This window comes from Maniola jurtina, chromosome 19 (genome assembly GCF_905333055.1).
Source record: "Maniola jurtina chromosome 19, ilManJurt1.1, whole genome shotgun sequence".
Taxonomy (NCBI): Eukaryota; Metazoa; Arthropoda; class Insecta; order Lepidoptera; family Nymphalidae; genus Maniola; species Maniola jurtina.
The window spans coordinates 4291758-4313744 of NC_060047.1; positions in this window are offsets into that span (position 1 = coordinate 4291758).

Here is a 21987-nt window from a genome sequence, read left to right on the forward strand (position 1 = left end):
TCGATTGTCACAATTTGTAATTAATACGAACAATGACTGGTGTAAGGTTTAATAAATCATTACAAATGTACCTATTGTGTCTAATTTTTAATAACCCTTTACCCTACCCTCTGTATTACAAAGTATTTACTAGTGCAGTGATAGCCTAGTGGTTAATACGTTGAACTCCTATTCGGGAGGTCAGGGTTCGACACCAGGCACGACCCTCTAACTTTTCGGAGCTATGTGCGTTTAAGCAATAAAATACCACTTGCTTTAACGGTGAAGGAAAACATCGTGAGGAAACCTGCATGCCTGAGAGTTCTCTATAATGTTCTCAAATTTGTGTAAAGTGTGTTAATCTGCTCTTAACCAGCGTGGCGGACTGTGACCTACACCTTTCTCAGTCTGAAGAAGACCCGTATTGTAAAGTGGGCCGGTGATGGGTTGAAATGATGATGATGAAGCCAGTAGGTAGGTACCTAGTGCATGATAGAGTTTCAGTAGGTAGAAAGGTATGTATGTAGTAGGTAAGTATCAACGAGTAATGAGTTTTTTTTATTTCGGCCATGAAAGTAGAATAAAGGTCTTTGCACATACACCGACTTAACGTCGACTCGATTCACATAGTAAAGCATGGAAATATGGGCCTTATATTGTGGTCCTTCTGTTTGGATTTTCAATGTTTAATTATTGGAAGAACGAATTGCACTTCAATACACATTTCAGTGCTGAAAACTGTACCGTAAGTAAGATGGCGTAAAGTTCACATTTCGATGCTTTACTATGAGGAGTCTGTGTAATGTGCGAAGGCCTTAATTCTGTGGCGGTTATACTTATCTATACTAATAAATAAAATTGGAGTGTCTGTCTGTAATTTCGAAATAATTACCTCATATTAAGCTCATATGGTTATTTGAACGATACCATAACTGAATCACACGTTTTTAAAATTTTTGTCTGTCTGTCTGTCTGTCTGTCTGTCTGTCTGTCTGTTTGAAAAGGCTAATCTTTGGAACGGCTGAACCGATTTTGACGGGACTTTCACAGGCAAGTAGAGGATTGACCAGGGCGTAAAATAGGCTACTTATTTAACCGACTTTTAAAAAGGGAGTTGTGTTTTTCTACCTATGTACACCGAAATCACCGAGATTTCTGAACCGATTTGCGTCATTTCTTTTTTAATCGATAGAGGAACTTTGCGACATTGTTTCATAAAAAATTTGGAGTCCAACTCCTCAATCCTGATGCTGCAGGGGATCTGACCAATCCACGCGGGCGAAGCTGCGGGCATCAGCTAGTTAGTAAATAAACCCCATAGCCATATGAAAGGTCTGAGCAAAGTAATGCACGATCTCATAGACGCCCTGCTGTCATCCATAACTTTCGATGAATCGCCTACTACGCAGGTACGAGGCCAGCGGTATCTACGTAAATACAAGTACAATAGTACAATAATATCGTAGGTACAATAAAAGAAAGCAATGGAACGCAAACATTGAAAGTGCGTGAATAATGAGCTGGTTCAATTGGTTTTTAACCCTTGTTATTTATTCGTGAGCGCGTGAGGGCATTGTTTCCATTATTTTGAGCGTTTTCAATAAAAACAAGAGTAAATGAGCAAGGGCGGGTGACACGTGCCGACGCGCGCCATCTTGCGTGATGGGTGGGAACTGAGAACTTCCGCCCGCGTACGTGGGAAATTGTGACAAGGTGGACAGTTTTTTTTTACTTCCCTCCTGTCTGACGACTCCTTGGCGCTGTGGTCTTATCAGTGGGAGTTCCCGGGTTCAAATCCCGGCTGGGGATTAGGATTTTGTAATTTCTAAATGTCTGGTCTGGTGGGAGGCTTCGGCCGTGGCTAGTTACCACCCTACCGGTAAAGCCGAGACGCCAAGCGATTTAGCGTTTCGGTGTGATGCCGTGTATAGAGGTATGTAATAAAAACTGCCATACGCTGAAGATGACTACCGAAGGGGCTTTAGTGGGTAGAGAACCCACATAACCCGATCTTACCCCAAAGAAATCGAGTACCTATCTTGAAAAGATTTCCCTCTCATCAACGGAAAAAGGTCAGAAGGTCTACCTAGTACCTACCGTAGTAGTAGTAGATAGATACCCTATATTTTGATAAAGTGGCCAGTGTCTCTCCAGTGGGCCCAGAGTAGGTACCTAGTAAAATACCTAGATACCTAATAATGGGTTTGCCATACTCCCGATGTGATTGACCTGAACTGCTGATAAGCTCGACTAAACCTTCCATAAAACGCGATGTCTGCGTCATCGTGACAAATGTCTGGATACTTCTATGCTCATCAACCATTAATCATTCCATGATGAACGGAATCCACTGTTGCAGAGGCTATCGTCTATTTGAACTAATTTGAACTATTGTCATACAATTCAATCAGCGGGTACAGAACCGAGTTCTCCCTACTGATCAATATTAAAACAGCGATTATAATAACATAATGAGCAGACGATACACAGTCCCGGCGCAGCGCGGACCGCACAGGTGCGCTTAATCAAATTATACAAATTGCAACATACAATATTCATCGCGTAGAGACGTGCTGATGGCAGACTATCGACATGATAGGTTAGTTTTTACTGTCGTAATCGACCTGGACAGGTCGAAAAGGAGTTGGGCAGGGCATGTCTGTAGGACTACAGATGACCGATGGACTCGTTTGCTGCTCGAATGGAGGCTACGTACGCGTTGGTCAGACGACATTACCAAGCTGTCAAGTGTTTCTCCACTCAGTAGTCAGCCATCGCATGGGTTGAGATGATGGTGATCCAATAGTTGGTAGGTACTAGGTAACTAGGTAGATGGTAATATTGTGAGACACAACACCACAAAAATCTTCTAGAATTCAGTAAGTGTTGGTACATACACTCCACAATGCAAGATGCAAATTGCAATTGCTTGCTTTTCCTTTGAAACCAAGAAAACCGATTGACATCGTGGCCCCAAGGGGCTGAAATGACGATCTTGATTCTTGACACACTAATGAAAGGCAAAAGTTTGTGTGTATGTTTGTGTGTGTGAGTGAGTGAGTGTGGATGGGTGTGTTTGGGTGGGTGTGTTGTGTTGGGGTTTGTGTGTACCTATATGTTTCACGCAACGACCACAGGACGGATTTGGCTGAAGAATTTTCAAAAACGCAAATCCACGTGCATGAGTCAGCTAGTCAGCGGTCTCACCGGTCTAAGAACCCGCTCATTCAGATGACTGTATGTTCAGCCAATTAACTGACATCAGTAATATGAGATTAATCAGATTAATCAGTTTATCGATGTAGCTAAACTCCAACAGCACTAGTGACAATCGACAAGTGTGATTAATTCATGTCCAATAATGAGGTCGAGCTTTTTAGCTCGCCGCGAGCGCCCGCCGCCGCCATTGATTTGTGCCCAATTTGTCGCGCTGCGGTGCGCTGAATATTTGATCTGACTGCGTAACGTTACATTTACTTATTTAAATTATAAGTGGAAAATGCCGCGCGTTTATTATGCGGTCTATTTCATTTTTTTCAATATTCAAATGCTCTAACGACGCGATTTTGCGCCTCTTGCTTACTTCACTCACAAAATTACATTCCAAGATGTTTGAGTGAAGTTAAATAAAAAAATACATGAGTACGTATACCTTCTACTTAACATAAATAAGCAGATGTAGTCTAGTGACGACGTTAGCCCTCTGGTCGGGGGCTCCAAGGTCCCATTCCGGGCATACACTTCTAACTTGTACTCGGTGTCTGTGTGCTCGACCGTGGCAATAGGGAAATTTCCCACCAAGCGGTGTTGTGCTTGAAACCGACGGTTTTAGCTTTAAATTTCTATATGTATAGTGCAGATTCCTAAACGCTGCGTTAGTGCGGTTAAGATTTGCGTGTTCTACTCGAGCTTCAGCTGTAACGTACTGGTGCTGCCATCTAGCGAAAGCGTCGTGAGTGGCGACTGGCTTAGTTTTGTATTGATGTCAGTTGATCGATATCTTGGTAATGAGTGAGAAGCGCCCTCCTTTTGCAACTGTGGCGACCGCTCCATACTTTTCGGAGTTATTACTAAGTTCGTTCTAAGCAATTGAACAAGTATCGTTTGCTATAACATGAAGGAAAACATGGTTAGGAAATCTACATGCCTGAGAGTTCTCCATTGTTATGTCTCAAAGGTGTGTGAAGTCTGCGAATACGCAATTGGCCAGCGTGGTGGACTATGGGCAAAACCGTCTTTAAAAAAATTATGAGAAAAGACCCGTGATCAGTAGTGAGTCGGCGATGGGTTAGTCATGATGATTGAAGTAGAAAGTATATTTACTGTCTACGTGTACCTTCTTATCTACTCAAAATTGAAACAGCTCCTACCTACAAATACTTTGAAAACTAGACGACGAACGTGAACTTTAAAAAAAAATCCCACAAACAAATCGCCGACGAAGCATGATTTCTGCTAAATGATACGATCGTGTCATTATCATTCACGCATTAAACACCACCTCTATCTGCCTCGCACACTTATTTAATCAATCACCCACCCTCGCTTATCAGAGCGCCCATCCCGGCAAATTACATATTAATACTGGCAACACTAAAAAGATCACGTCAAACTGACAGTTATGCTGCCGTGCGTTTACTAAAACGCAGATAACTGCAAAAAACTAAATTACAAGAAGCAGAAAAATTGTTAAGGATGTGCGTCTTTTTTAAAATGGCTGATAGGACAGAAATACTATATGCTTAGGTAATACCTACTATAAAATACGTCCTGTCTACTTATGTTTTAATTTTCAACAGTTAGTTGGCTCTATCGTTTTGTTTTAATGGACATTTTTATCTTTTGTAGTTTTTTTTTGATAAAACGTTATTAGTACGTGATTGCTGTAATAGGCGCTTTAATACACGACAGCGTTTTTAAACAGCATAATTTTTTATCTATACTAATGTGCTTAAGCACAGCAACATAGAAAATATGTACCTACCTATTTATAAAAAAAAGTTATAAGCACCTAAAAGAGCAATGCACCTTCCATATTCTAAAGACATACCTAATATCTACAAGTAACATCACACAAGCCCTCAAAAAATACTTTTTGCACTTAGCTACATTTTAGTTTTCCGAGGGTAGGTTTTCTACCCTCGAAAAAAAATTGCGGAAGTCGGACCATGCGCATGTAATTATAATAATATTTTTACGAGTGTGTTAGGGTTGTGTGGGATCGAGAGGGTCCAGGTATTGTTAAATGAGGGAAGAGCACGATGGTACCATAATGTGCTTAACGTTTGCCAGGTGTTTGACTTAAAGAGATTCGTAACGGTTGTAAAATGCACCTTGTAATGTGATTATTGAGTCGATTAATTTCGTTCGCTCCTTCGTAAACTTAGTACATTCTGTGATAATGTTTTAATTTTTTTATTTAATTACTTTATTTAAGTAAATGCTAATACCTTGTCCATAAATAAAAGATAAAAATAGAAATATTTTTAACGCGTTTTTGGTAAAGACTACACGGATCTACTCATAGGTACTCGTATAAAGTCTAGGTAGAGTAGGTAAGAATAAAATAAATCAAAATATTTTTTTTAACGTAGGTTTACCTAGGTAGTTACCTACTTATGTAGTTTTTTAACCCCCGACCCAAAAAGAGGGGTGTTATAAGTTTGACGTGTATCTGTGGCATCGTAGCTCCTAAACTAAGGAACCGATTTTAATTTAGTTTTTTTTTTTTGTTTGAAAGGTGGCTTGATCGAGAGTGTTCTTAGCTATACCTAATCCAAGAAAATCGGTTCAGCCGTTTGAAAGTTATCAGCTCTTTTCTAGTTACTGTTACCTTCACTTGGCGGGGGTGTTATAAATTTATAATTTACACTTGTTATAATATCGTTTCGTCCTCTTTATAGATAAAACTATACGTATCAATGAGTATTTATGTAATTTATGTAATAAAATGTATAATTTAAGTAATAATTTATGGTATTTTGGTAATCATGTCTAAGTAACTTGATTTATTGGTTAATAAAGGTAAGTACCTACCTACTTACAATAATATATTTAAAATAAATATTCAAGTATATAATTGATGGTAATCTTTTTGCGGTGCCGGTGGTTTCAGTACATATTTTTCCATGGGAAAATCAATCAAGTCTCATAGGCTCTTCAATTTTAATCAAAGCGGTGTCCATTATCTTCTAAGTCCCCAGTATAAACAAATTGCAGTTCAATTACGCCTGACCCTTTTTACCGATAATGTTGCCAGAACCGCAATATTCCCATACTAAGTGTCAAATGTTGCGCAGAAATGAACTCTATTGCTTTAATAATAATGATATGCAATTTTTCGTTTTATAAAAAAAGAATATTGTACCTATAATTCGAAGTGTGCTTTCCATTGAGGATTCGGTCATACGTGACCGTTGGAGAGCAGGGGCGTAGCGTTCGCCACGCGTTTCTTTTATTAATTTTTATTTGGTTTTAATTTCACTAATAAGGCTGTGACGAATCGTTTTTTTTTTTTGAAAACTCATTTAGTCTAATAATTTCCTGTTTATATTAGTACCTACTTAATCTATTCATACAAAAATAAGTACCTACCTAAGTATCTACATACTTACACTATCTAATACTTATCTAATTCAAAAAAATTAGGAATTAAGAAAAAATTACTGCACTTAAAACTTAGACCGCTACAATTTTATTTTATAGAACAAAAAGATCCATTTTTAGTGGTATAGGTACCTACCTAGGTACTTCGAATATATAAAAGTCTAAAAGGAATACGTAAGTTCTTAGCAATATTAATTAAAGCCTCATTTATCACACGGTCTACTTAGGTACAACACAATCAACTAAAATAAGAAAAAGGTCCTAATTCCTACTTCCAAAACCTACTTATCTACTTACATAATAGGTACTTTTAATAATTGGTATACATACCTACTGCCGTACCTTCCTACCAACTAGGTACAACCTTTACGCTTAGTTTAAAAGAAAAGGGGAATATTAGTAATATTTACTTATAACATGCTTAATCTTAAGAAAACACATAAACCGATAGGCTCTACACTTCGCATAGGCAAGTCATTTCATTCACACCGTCCAGACTTGTACCGGGTCCATCCGTGGTCATGGACCACCCACGAACTATTTGTTTTGCCCCCGTTTAATTGCCAACACAAACATTCATACTTTTCTTATCAAGGGTTGATAATACGGTCAGCCAAAACAAACAACCCATTTTTATACGATTTGTCAATCGTGTTTTTTTTTGTCGTGCGGTTTATGATAAAAGTACTAAAAATTGCTGCATCAGACTTCACTCTAACGAATTTCACAAAATTCTTTTCAGGGGGACCCATATTATACAACTAAGTAGCTGATGCCCGCGACTTCGTCTGCGTGGATTTAGGTTTTTCGATATCCCGACAGCCAAATCCGTCTAGTAGTTTTTGCCTGAAGGAGTAACGGACATACACACACACATACACACAAACTTTCGCTGTGTATGTGAATTAGTGTGAAGAACCATGAGAAAAATACGTACCTATTACCTATGCGAATTATATTCTTAATTTTTTTTTAAATAGGAAAAGGTGGATAGGTACTGGGTCATCGCACAGTCTTTGAATACGTAGACCATAAAGTAGGTAGTATTCTCATCAGGTGATATTGCATTTTTTTTTGTAAAAACCTTAACATTCTTTAATATAAAGTATCCAGCAGAAAGAAGTAGTGAAGAGTTTAAGAACACTTGAGCTCGGGTGGTCTAGTACAGACGCAGGCCACTTTGTAACCGTTGAAGAGAGAATTTATAAGCTTCTTTGTCCTGTTTTTAAAGTTTGAACCTACAGTTAATAGTTAAGTAAACTACAGTGGCCTATTTTTTTCAGTAAATACCTATGAATTTTAAATGATTTTTATACCTAGGTAGGCAATGTGACCATTTACTGAATTTCTCTGACTTAATGATTGGATTGTCGTAAGATGCTGTCCTGGTTTGCATAATTCTACCACTGGATTTCACATACCTACCTACTTACCTGCTAACCATTCACAAGATTGAAATTCTGGTGTTTGTTGTAGTGTAAGTATGATCGGTGGTAAGTATGTATATTATCATCTATCGTTATACTGCTTAAGTAAAAGATACTTTCATGTTAATAAGATCAGATTTATTTCATTATGTACTTTAATCGTTTGAAAAATTATAATATTAAAAGCTAATATTATAAATATAAAAAAAATAGGTATATTTTTTTTTACTTCAAAATTCCTGAAACTTTTGTAAACTGACGCATATAATATTTAGTCAATGTAACTTCATTATTATTCATTTCATTTTAGTATCAGTCAATAAATTTTAATATTCCGTTTCTAATGGATTAATACCCCCTGCGCCTGTACTCCTTATAGCAAGACACAAGTTTATGATGATTTTACTGCGGGGCCACTTAACGCCCGCCACGGCTACCGTGTACTTACCCTACCCTGCCCCCTCCCCATAAACAGCCTCCCTTCCCTCTGCATGCCTCCCTTTGATTAGATGCATTATCTCAAGAACATCATCTGACTTTATGTAATTTTAAACGAGGCGAACTGTAAAATTTCAGGCCGCTGCTTTTAAAGATCTTCACATCTCTTTATGATGACGAGGGAAAGCAGTAACTCCCATGACATAGTTTTCGCTTTTTTGGGAATTAGGGGTCCAAATTATACCTATGTCATCATAAGTTTTTTTGCAAATAAACATTATTTATTTATTTATTTATTAATGAATGTCTGCCTATCTGGAGTTGGGCAGCGCGGTGACCGGCTTTCAGTAGTGGGCCGGCAATGAATTGAGATAAGTAAAACTAAGTTTGTTTTAAAGGTTTCTTAGTTATCGTCTACATTGCTGATTTCTAAAAAACTGTCTCATGCTTAACTCATACGGCCAATGACTTTGGTCTCGACCCGAGAATCGAACCCAGGGCCTCGTTATCCGCAGTCGAACATGCTAACCACTAAACCAACAAGACAGTTTATCCCAGATTATGCAATAACTAAAAAGCAATTCATGAGATCAGCGGTTTACGTCCCCTAAACCAAAAAGTGCGAGTCCCATACAATCGTACCTCATAACCACAAAACACTGCGGATTAGCGTAGCTTTCCTGGGGCGATCGCTAATTAATTCCGCATTACGGCTGATAAAATATTCCAATCTGAGAGTCTCGCGGCATTGATATAAAAATCCAAGATACACACAGAGTCGCTAAAGACGTTACTTGTCTAGAGTTCTTTCTGATTTCATATATCTGATTTATTTGTAAAACTAGCTGTGCCCGCGACTTCGTTCGCGTGGAATAGTGACTTTTCGGGCAGCATGTACGTTAAAAATGTTCGCCGTGATTCTTTAAATTGACATAACTTTTTTATTTATCAACCGATTGACATGAAATAAACACTAAATGTTAAGTGAAGCTTACTACAATATATTAGTGAAAACCGTATCTAAATCGAATAAGCCTTTTCTGATATTAGCGTGCACAAACACACAGATAAACAGAAAAACAGACAAACAGACAAAAAAAAATTAATTACAATTTCGGGTTCGGCATCGATATAATAACAACCCCTGCTACTTTTTTTTTATATATTTCCATTGTACAGACACCACTTTTCTACAATTTTATTATATGTATAGAAGATAAATGATGTCTAACGGAAATTTTCAAAATTTAAATCTAAACGATTTAAGTTTGAATTTCTAATTAGGTATATAATATATTATTGGCATGAGTCTAAACGTGGTGAAAATCTGAACGCTTGATCAATGATTTTAAAATGCTCCACTTATATCTACTACCTAATCCTAAATCGATGACTAGGTGCGTTCTTCATAGCGCGGTGGAGTATTTAGTGCGCGCAACCGCCAATCAGTTCAATCTATCTATCTATCTGTATGTCTGTCTGTCTGTTCGTATATCCGTCCGTCCGTCCGTCCGTCTGTCTGTCTATCTGTCTGTCTGTCTCTCTATCTATGAAAATGAAAACTCTTTTATCTATATTACTAATAAATAAAATTGGAGTGTCTGTCTGTAATTTCGAAATAACTACCTCATATTAAGCTCATAGGGTTATTTGAACGATACCTTAACGGAATCACACGTTTTTAAAATTTTTGTCTGTCTGTCTGTCTGTCTGTCTGTCTGTCTGTTTGAAAAGGCTAATCTTTGGAACGGCTGAACCGATTTTGACGGGATTTTCACAGACAAGTAGAGGATTGACCAGGGTGTAACAAAGGCTACTTTTTAACCGACTTTCAAAAAGGGAGTTGTGTTTTTCTACCTATGTACACCGAAATCTCTGAGATTTCTGAACCGATTTGCGTAACTTTTTTTTTAATCGATAGAGGAACTTTGCGACATTGTTTCATAAAAAATTTGGATTCCAACTCCTCAATCCTGATGCTGCAGGGGATCTGACCATCCACGCGGGCGAAGCTGCGGGCATCAGCTAGTTCAAGAATAAAATTATTAAGGAGCTAGAAAGCACTACTAAAGAGAATTGTAGGTATCTTGGGTTTTGTTGTAATGCTCATATCAACGGCCCAGAATCCCACAGTGAACCCTCCCGGTGCTGGTACGTAAGCGTCTGTCGCGGGCTAGAAGCGTGGGTCGTAGAGTTCCCAGGCATCCCTTGAGGCGGCCACTTGTACCGGATTATGTCGTGCTCGGTTTTGCTGGTTGCGGATGGAGACTTTTGTCAGGGCTACATGATGGCGAGAAAAAAATATTATTCAAATGCAACAAATATAATATTAGGTACCTATATGAATATACACTTACTTATGACAAAGAAGCCAAAAACAATGTAGGTAGGTAGGTAAGCACTTTTATTTGCAAGCGTAAATTAAAAATTTATAACACTGCACCCCCGACAAGTGAAGGTCAGTAACTAGAAAAGCGCTGATAACTTTCAAACGGCTGAACCGATTTTCTTGGATTACAGCTAAAAACAGTCTCGATCAAGCCACCTTTCAAACAAAAAAAAAACTAAATTAAAATCGGTTCATTAGTTTAGGAGCTACGATGCCACAGACATATACACAGATACACAGGTACACACGTCAAACTTATAACACCCCTCTTTTTGGGTCGGGGGTAAAAATATTTTGATTTGAGTAGGAAAATAAAAGCGACATTTTATTTTTCTACTATTTTTTTCCGCTGTGGTTGCGCTCTTGGCAAAGTAGTTCTGGTCGTTACACGCTGCAGTGTTGTTACTTGTTTCACACATCATTAAATATACCTACCTATCTTTCTCCGAAGAATGCCGAGATGATTTGTCTAATAATCCTAAACGAACTTAATTCACAGACAAGGCGATAAGACCTACGTTACTAATATGACCTTTACGGCAGATAAGTATACCTACATAATCTTTCCTAGAATGCCTTATTGACCCCTAGCATCTGAACATCAATCCATTTAATATTAACGGCCCATGCGTTTACCGATTTTGACGAGATCCTGAGGACGGATATAGGCTACTTTTTGTCTTAGCAGATCAAGTAGCTTCCATGTGATTTTAAAAATTAAAAAAAAAACTAAATTCACGTGGAGGAAATTGCGAGTATTTTATATTTTTGTCAATTAGATAAACGCCATGTAATTCCACCCCTATTAGGAGGTCTATAGCATAACTTTAACTGTTTATAAAGTACGCACACGCGGTTACCGTCCACGTTTTGAGAGGGTTTGGCGAATGTGGGACTCTGAATGTACCCTACGTAAAAATTGACTATAGTCAAAACTGTATAGTACTTGTTCTGTATTCATAATAGTGCTTGGCTAAGAAGCGAGCACTTGTGATGGTATTTTAAATAGTCCGTTGTTTTTTGGTGTTTTTTGGTGTTGAAAGATTTGCGTTTTATTTAGTTTGTTTGGGTCAGGGCAGTTTGAATGGACTAATTCTTTGATTTATTGTAAATCGATGATTTTTCGAAAAAAAAATTTTTTCCGAAATAGTTAAAAAAAAGCTGATTAACCAAGCAATTAAGAAATTACCAAAGCTTCTGATATTATTAACCGACTTCCAAAAAAGGAGGAGGTTCTCAATTCGTCAGAATCTTTTTTTTTTTTAGACTAGAATAGCGATTCCCGCTATTTTGTCCGCGTTAAATGGATGGACCGCGAAAAGCTGGTAGACAGACAGACACATTTTCGCATTGATGTACCTAATTCGTAGGGAGCGTGTGCGTGTGTGTATGTTTGTAACTCTTTCACGCAAAAACTGCTCGACGGATTTAGGAAATTTGGAATGGAGACAGATTATTATTAACACATATGATTATAACACACACGGGATTTCAAAAATCCTTTATCCACGCGAACAAAGACGCGGGCATAAGCTAGCTAGTAACAAATAATACTTATAGGGACAATGCCTACACATAATTTGATCGAAGATATGAGTAGGTAGATAGATCGTAGATTGCTATCGTCCACCGAAAATTTTAAAACAAATGGCATTTTAACATAAACATTGTGTTGTGTTGTGTGTATAAGTATAGTAGCAAGTGGTGCTCGTGTTGAGTATGTACAGTGGCCGAGTGGGCCACTATGGGTAACGGCAATTATTTGTATAAACTGTAATGACCATTCAATTATACGCGTGTTACGGGACTTGTGGCCAATCGGACTTTTTGCAAAAAGTCCAAGCTTAAAAATCAATAGGTAGGTACCTACCTACCTAATGTTTTCTCCTGCAAAACAAACTTTTTCTAATTTTCAACAGGAGTACAAAAACCAAAAAATTGTTTACCCAAGTTATAATTACTTATACTTAATTAGTATAGGTTAATTTATATAAGGTTAACATATACTTAATTAGTATAGGTTTTTCACAATTTTGCCAAGTAAGTAGGTAAGTGACTGTCAAAAACTAAAAAGTTTTAGGTAGTTAGATACATTTATTGATTGAAATAATAAAATTATGCTTTTGAAAATGATTACAAGTCAAATCCATCGTCGGTCACAAGCACCACAAAGCAAATTATGTGCCAAGCTGCGTTCAAAATTTAAAATCCGTTCAGTAGTTTCAGCGTGAAGGGAAACATATGAATATACCTACACAAAAAAATAAAAATAAAATTGTTCTGGGTCTTGGATGAATTAAACGCTCTAGGCTTATCAACAAAATAAGATAGGTTCTAGGTAGGCATTCTGGAGAGTGCAGTTCTTTATTACTTCGTCCATAACATCATCTATAATTATAATAATTTACAAAATATTATTGATTCTAAACGAAATAATATAAAAAGAGTTATTTTTAAAACATTGTCTACACCGATTTATCAAATAAAGAGTATCAAAAAATACGTTTATATGTATAACTAGCTGTGCCCGCGACTTCGTTCGCGTGGAATAGCTCTCAGCGCGCTTTATATAGCCACGGACGTTCAGGCGCGAGGCGTGTAGTACGTACTCTGTACGTTAAAAATGTTCGCCGTGATTCTTTAAATTAACATAACTTTTTTATTTATGAACCGATTGACATGAAATAAACACTAAATATTAAGTGAAGCTTACTACAATATATTAGTGAAAACTGTATTTAAATCGAATAAGCCGTTTCTGATATTAGCGTGCACAAACACACAGACAAACAGACAAACAGACAAAAAAAATTAATTACAATTTCGGGTTCGGCATCGATATAATAACAACCCCTGCTCCTTTTTTTTATATATTTCCATTGTACAGACACCACTTTTCTACAATTTTATTATATATATATATATATATATATATATATATATATATATATATATATATATATATATATATATATATATATATATATATATATATATATATATATATATATATATATATATATACCTTTATAGGCACCTAATACTATCAGAGATTTCCGAAGGCACCAGTCGATTTCAGGTAGGTCATACTTATTTATTGCTAGAGGATGCCCGCGACTTCGTCCGCGTGGATTTAGGAAATTAAAGGTCCCTTGGGAATTGTTTGATTTTCCGGGATAAAAAGTTGCCTATGTCAATTATAGGGACGCTAGCTACCTCGATACCAAATTTCATAAAAATCGGTTCAGCGAATGGGTTTTTATGAATCCCGTGGGAACTCTTTGATTTTCCGGGATAAAAAGTAGCCTATGTCCGTCCCCGGGATTTAAGCTAACCCTGTACCTTTCGTCAGAATCGGTTAAACTGTTGGGCCGTGAAAAGGTAGCAGACAGACACACTTTCACATTTTATAAAAAAAAACAGCATTCATACACGTAGGTCATAGGTCTGGTTTTCATGGGCTCTTGGACCATCACCATGTCAATACCTGCGACTTATTATTGTGAACACCATCTTAATTAGATAAGCTATACTTTCATCACGTTAAGGTGTCTGGATGAAAAAATCTGGTTTTCCGCCATCGCCGTGGGTGGTCCCCATCGTACCACTTAGCATGTCACAAAAAATACCACCAAAATATGAAAATATCATACTCATAACAGGTAAAGACGTGCGTGGACATTCCTTTACCTTTGCGCTTTACTTTTTTTGTCTATAGTCTTTTATGTTTATTCTACTTACAAATCAAGGTTATTAATAATTTACATTGTGAGGTATTTCCTTATTCTTCTTTTAGTGTGTTAATTTACTATTTTTGTTCATCTTTATGACGTCGTAAATATCATAGGTGAATTAGGTGTAAAAAATAGTCTGCTGCGCATTGTTAAAAGGCCGTTGCGTTACTGCTACCAGATTCAAATATCATTATTACTTAAATGTTTATCTAAGTCAAGAGTTGACGAACGATTTCAAGAAAAACACTATACCTACTTAGGTAAATTATACTTATATCTCTGATGTGACTTCACTGTTAAAGCAAGTGTTATTAATTAACTGCTTGGCTGGGATCGAACTCTCGTCCTCCCGAATAAGAGGTGGACATCTTAACCATTATCACGGTTAAATAACAGGGAAAGAAAAACAGGGACCGATAAAACATTTCGGACCATCCTTCCTATTCCCAACGCTGCACAATGTTTTCCTAGGTCAGGTACGATGCGCCTGCGCACAGGTACGATGAAAGCCTCCCCTCCCCCAACCCTTGCTCTATACCCCTCAACCTGAGACTTAAGAGCTTGTTTCCTTTACCTTTTCAGACGATAATGAAATAACATTTCGTCTAAACGACGGTAATACGCGCCCGTGGGTAACTCAAAAAAACTTGACCGAGTTTGAGTTTGTTTTTTTTAATGCGTAACAATATTTCGGTGTGACACTTTGACGGAAATAGTGACAATATTTTTTTTCATCATAATCATCCATGGTTTAGGTGCCACGGTGGAGCACACATAAATACTTACATAGACTGCTAAAATCATAACTCTTTCTTTTGGATTTGCCATAGTCGGGTAAAAAGGAACCCTTATAGGGTGACTATGTCTGTCTGTCTGTCGTGTCTGTCAAGAAAACCTATAGGGTAGGTACCTACTTCCCGTTGATCTAGAATCATAAAATTTGGCAAGTAAGTACTTAGGTCTTATAGGACAAGTAAAGGAAAAAATCCGAAAACCATGAATTTGTGGTTAGATATATCACAAAAAAAAATGTGTTCATGAACAAATAAACAATGAGTATTTTTCAATTTTCAAAGTAAGATAACTATACCAAGGGGGGCTATGAGAGGGCCCTTACAGTCTAAAACTCTAAGTCTAAATTTTTATTTACTTTTATGCTTAATAGTTTTCGGATTTATCATGCAAAATGTCGAGAAAAATACCTGAGTACGGAACCCTCAGTGCACGAGTCTGACTCGCACTTGGCCGGTGTTTTATATTTGTTAATCTGAGCCTTTTACTCTAAAACCGTTAAGGTTTAATTAGGTACTACTAAAGTGTAGAATTTAGCAGATCGCGAGCCGTCTGAGTCAACACTTCTGTTAATGGTGCGGGCGGGAGTGTTAATATCGTTTGTCAGAATTTACAACTCTTTTTTGGATCAAGCCTTATACGGCAAGACACTGTGTGGTCTGTGGAAGCATTTAAAATGCATCGCAGTTTAATTTTATAAATTCCAATGTATTATCTACTGTTTCGTTTCTTAGGTATTATAATTAATTATGAATACTCTAAAATACCTGTAATAATTTTATTTTAATGTATAATCATAATTGTTTATTTTGCTAGAATATTATTGTAAGTACCTATTAACAGGGCTCTCTCCGTCACTCGCTTCATACAACCGTAGCTCCAATTTCATTTGAATATTAAGCAACCAAAGTTCATGAAATTTTGCAGACATACTCTAGAAATTAATATTTGTGTCTGTGGTGTTTTAGATTTTTCTAAAAATATGTAGTTTTAAAATTACAGGGGCTCAAAGATTTGTATGTAAATTTTTAAGACCGCGTAACTTTGAAACCGAATATTTTAACAGAACCAACCACTGGAAAACCACAGACATAGATATAAGTTTCTAGAATATGTCTGCAAAATTTCATGGACTTTGGTTGCTTAATATTCAAATGAAATTGGAACTACGTTTGTATGAAGCGAGTGACGGAGAGAGCCCTCTTGAAGATTAGGTGACGTGCAAAATTTATTGAACATAGCATCTCATCTCACCTTCTTAACTTATTATGTCATCATCATGTAAAAATTATTAATTAAGTATTCAATGCATTATTTTAAACTTCTTATTCAAAAGTATTACGTATTTTGCCATACCCTAACAGGGTCTCATAAATTTTATATTTACCTGATGGCTTGCACTTGCAATATACTAGATGTACATAAGTACATGTGAAATGCAAAAAGTAAAGAATAAAGAGTCGTTTACGGATGCGAGCGAACTGAGCTGAGGGCACAGAACAATAATATAATAGTAGATAGGTAGGTACTATACGCTAAGGGTCTGTTTTCATAATTATGAGCGCTGAATAAGAAGACTTTATGGTCAAGGCAATTGGTAAGTGATAGTATATAAAATTACCTCCCAGGCGCAGTGGTGAGCGCTGTGATAACTAGAGGTCTACAGTTCGAATCCCGACAGAGGCAATTTGGGAGAGTCTATGATTTCTAAATTGTCTCTGGCCTGGTCTGGTGGGAAGCTTCGGACGTGGTTACTTACCACCCTACCGGCCGGTGGATACGCGGTAGGCCTACCTAATGTTACAGTATAGAGCCATAAGTAAAAGCTTTGTATTCCTTAACTATTCTATGACATATCATAGAATCATCGGTCAGCCCTTTCAATACTTTTTGCACTGCCCCATCATGCGCAAGCTCTCACGTCAATATCAGCTCGATCACAACAAAAGTGACAGCATCAGTGAATGGGAGGCCTTACGTGATGTTATTGTTGCTAGTCGGCTTACTTTACCTGGGCTTTATATTATCTTAGCTTATCCACGAGATGCGGTCAGGTTCATCCCATTGTTCTATTAGTCTTTGTGGAGTCTTTAGATTTGTCAGCGAGGCGTTTATGGTTTTTAATATGATTATAGATGAGATTTTTTTGATAGCCTGTCCAAAAGCTAAATATGCCTATCTCTTATAGGTAGGCAAGAAGTTCCAGATTCGATTTCCAGTTCCGAACCTACCCGAATTTAGTTTGTATGCAAAGACAGCTAAAAGTTAGAATAGTTATTCACTTCAAATGTAACTTCCTGTATAATTTAGTACCTAATAAATAAAGTGCAGTGTTAGCTTAGTGCTTAAAATGTCGGCCTCCTGTTCGGGGTCTCAGGTTCGATCCCGGGTAAGTATCGCTAAAGTTTTGGAGTAGATAGATAGATATAATAATATACCTAACTTGCTTTGAAGACGAAGGTAAATATCGTGAAGAAACAGGCATGTCTGAGAGTTCTCCTTAATGTACCTAAGTACCTAGGTAGGTATAGTAGGTAGTTGACTAGGTACCCTACCTAGTACCCACTCAAAGGTGTGTGAAGTTTAACAATCCTCACTTGACGAGCGTGGTGGACAGTGACCTAAACCTTTATCATTCTGAGAGGAGACTCGTGCTTATTAGTGGGCCGGTGATGGGTTGAGGACGCTGATGATGATAAACATTGGATGCAACTCGAAAATGAAGTCAGTTTAATTAAACTTCGGCTCATGTTAAAATAACTTACTCAGCATTCATACTCTGACTGTTTGTGATGGAGGAGAGCAATGTAAGAGTTATCAGAAGTAAACAAAACAGTTAATCAGGCAAACTGCCAGCGAGCCACGTCTTGAGACTCCGACAATGCTAATGAGCCCTCAAGTAATCAGCAACAAAGTATAGGTAGGTAAGTAGGTACATATTTTAACTTAATGTGCAAGTTTTATATCTTTTGTAGTCTTAAATTTAGGTACTCTATACGAGATCATTAGATAGGTAGGTACCTACTACCTATAGAGATCCAACAATAGAGATTTAGCTACTTACTTGTTTCGTAAGATTTTATTTGTTGTACCTACCTAGGTATGTTATAATCATAAACATTAAGTATCGCCGAGATGGCTAGCTATCTTTAAGTAAATATTTCAAAATAAAACTGTTTTTTTTTAATTCAATATTTCACTTAATTTTTTGAAATAGGTTCCTAATTGAATTTGGAGTTTAATGAAAATATACCAACATAATACTTAGGTACCTACTGTACTTCCACACCTACTTACTTAAACATTATAAAATATACGAAAGTCTGTCTGTCTGTGATTTATATTTACGACCCATCATTTCAATATGGACAAAATTTGGTAAGTAGAGAGGCTTACCTATTCCGGAGACGGAGATTTAGATACTTTTTATCCCGGAAAATCAAAGAGTGAAATTTACTTTGAAAAATCATGCGGACGAAGTTGCGAGCATCATCAAGTTATGAAATCAATAAAAGAATAGGTAATTCTTTAATAAAATAATACCGAATTAATATACTTACTTAATAAATTTGTAGTAGGTACCTACTACTTATGCCTAATATAGAAATGCCTAGCAAGCTTTGATAGCCTATACTTAGTGGTTAAGACGTCCGTCCACCCTCTTTTCTGGAGGTCGGGTTCGATTCTGGGCACGCACCACGTCCATCTCTAACTTTTGGAAAATATCACTTGCTTCGTTGACGGAAAACATCGTGAGGAAACCTGCATGCCTGAGAGTTCTCCATGATCTATTTAAAGGTGTACCTATGAAGGCTGCTCGTCCGCTTGGTCGGCGCGGCGTGGTGGACTGTGGTCTTTTATTAACCCTTTTCATTCTGAGAGGAGACCCGTGCTCAGTAGTGGGCCAGCGATGGATTGAGATTATGAACGTGGGTGACAACTTTGAAAAGAGCAACCGCCGAGTTTCTTGCTGGTTCTTCTCGGTAGGAAAGGCATTCCGAACCAGTGGTAGATGCTTTTGACGATTCAAAAGTCTAATTGAATAAAAATATTTTGAATTTGAATTTTGAATTTGAACTGTATTGAATGAGCTTTATACGTGGTGTAGGTACCTAATCAGAACGCTAGCAAAAACTTAGGGTTATTATTATGCTACATGCCAATAACCATTTACCTTAGCTTGTAGTTTTAGTGATTTAGTATTTTTTAACTGCCCCACCTACGACGCGGCTTTGACTCCGAGTGCCCTATTTACGGAACGTTCGTTCATCTCTAGCGTCAGTCAGATGTTTTATTTGCAATATACTGTAAACTTTTAAAAAATAAAGGAATTTTAAATTTTTGTCGTAGTTCTCTTTAGTGGTATCTTATCAGTAACCATCAGTATTATGACCTGTCTTCGTTTTTGCTACCGTTCTGGTTACACCCTGTATAACTCTCAAATGAATGCATTGAATAGTAAGTAAATGGATATTCAATACATTGGATTGTATATAGGTAGTTACAGTGGGTGCGTGTGTGTATGGAGGCGATGCATCGCGTTACACGAGGGTACATGCATCGCCCATTAGCTCGGATCCGGTGTCGGGTTGCGAGGGTTTTCCTCTCCGATCAGAATCTAACAGTAAATACCTACAATTGGGCTATAATCTATATCTAAACTGTCCTTATACCTATTAAGTAGGTATATGTAGGTATATTAAAAAACCGACCAAGTGCGAGTCAGACTCGCGCACTGAGGGTTCCGTACTCAGGTATTTTTTCCAACATTTTGCACGATAAATCAAATTTTAATTTTTTTAATGATGTACCTAACCAGAAATTCGCGGTTTTCAGATTTATTCCTGTACTTGTGCTATAAGACCTACCTACCTGCCAAATTCCATGATTCTAGGTCAACGGGAAGTACCCTATAGGTTTTCTTGACAGACACGACGGACGGACAGACAGACAGACAGACAACAAATAATGTTTTTATTGAAAGCAGCTTACGACTAGTACAACAAAGTGATCCTATAAGGGTTCCGGTTTTCCTTTTGAGGTACGGAACCCTAAAAAAGGAGAAAATGATTGGAAGGCATATAAATAAGTAAGATATTGATTTTATATTATTAGAAAAAATCAGTATTGTCGACTACTTATATTCAGTTAAGTAAGTATTAGGTATGATTGAATTTTTACAGCATTTTAGCAATGATGAGCATTTTATGCCAAAACTTTAAAAAATAGGGAAGACAAGCCCAAGACGGGCAATCCGCCCAAAATGTAGGGAGGCACCTATAAGGGTTTTCAATGTGGTGTCTTTTGCATTAGTTTCAATGTGTGCGTATTTGCCTTGTAGATTTTCCAAACATAATTTTAAGTGCCATTGTTTTTTTTAATTTTTAACCAGTTTTTTTCATCTTCGCTTACCCGTTTTGGACTTATTAATACCTCCCCTACCAAAAATTGTAAGAAACTTTAATTTGAATTTCGAATTCGAACTTTTTGGCCGTTTCAGAAATAAATATCTATACCTAAGTTAAGTATGTATACCTACCTAGTGCAAAAAGTAAAATTTTCAATTTTCATAAGATCTCTTTTTACCTTCGAACACAATTATAAATCGAAAACTCCTGTGAAAAGACTTTTGAAAGCCCCTTAAAAACTAATTAGATAAGTAGACCACGTAACGGAGTAACATTATTTGCAACTAAAATTAGTTGGGAATATTGTCTTTAATTATTTAAATAAATAAAAATTATTAAATTAAATAAATAAATAATTATTAAAGAATATTTACCTACCTAATTCATCTAGGTACTTAGGTACTTGCGCACCTACTTATCTAATATTAAGTAGGTAGGTATAGGTTATCTAGCTATACCTAGGTATGTGTAAGAACCGTTAAGTGATTAGAAAAATCATTAAGCAAATCAGCAGCTTATTAAAGGAAAATCATTTTTGTATCTGTGACTTGAGATTCTGTAAACAAATTAATTTGTTTGTTAGGAGCTTAATTTAACGATCCTCGTTGCTTTTCGTAAACAATATTATTCAGTTCCTAATGAACCTATTAAGTAGGTAGATAAACCTACTTACCTACCTATTTAATTTGTATAGGAATAGGTTCCTCTTAGATAGATATCCTCTGTATTTCCTATACTTACTTAGGTACTCCCAATTCGGTACCTACCTACGATCCAGATTTCGTTCTGGTGTAAAAGGTACCCAACCATTTAAACCAGAACGAATACTTACCTAAGTTATATTCGTCAAGCAAGTTAAATTAAAAAAAAAACATTGACTTTGGGACTGGCCATTTGCCCCTACCCCCCATGGCCGTTTTAGGCGGCAAGGAGGTTTTTCACAAGTTGCCGTTAAACATTTATGCTTAGGAAGGTAATAGGTAGGTAGGTAACTATTTCAATTTGCAAGTACATATTTACATTTAATAAACTAAGTAAGTTTAATAAACTCTTATACAAGCAGTAGGTATAAAATTGTTTTGGAAAATCAATCGTTTGATAAGTAGTTTTTTTTTAATTCAAAGTGAAGGTGTCCACTTTGAGCACACCTCCCCTAATCTATGGTAAATAGTTACCTACCTACTCATCACATAGGTTACGCCAGGGTTCTTCCT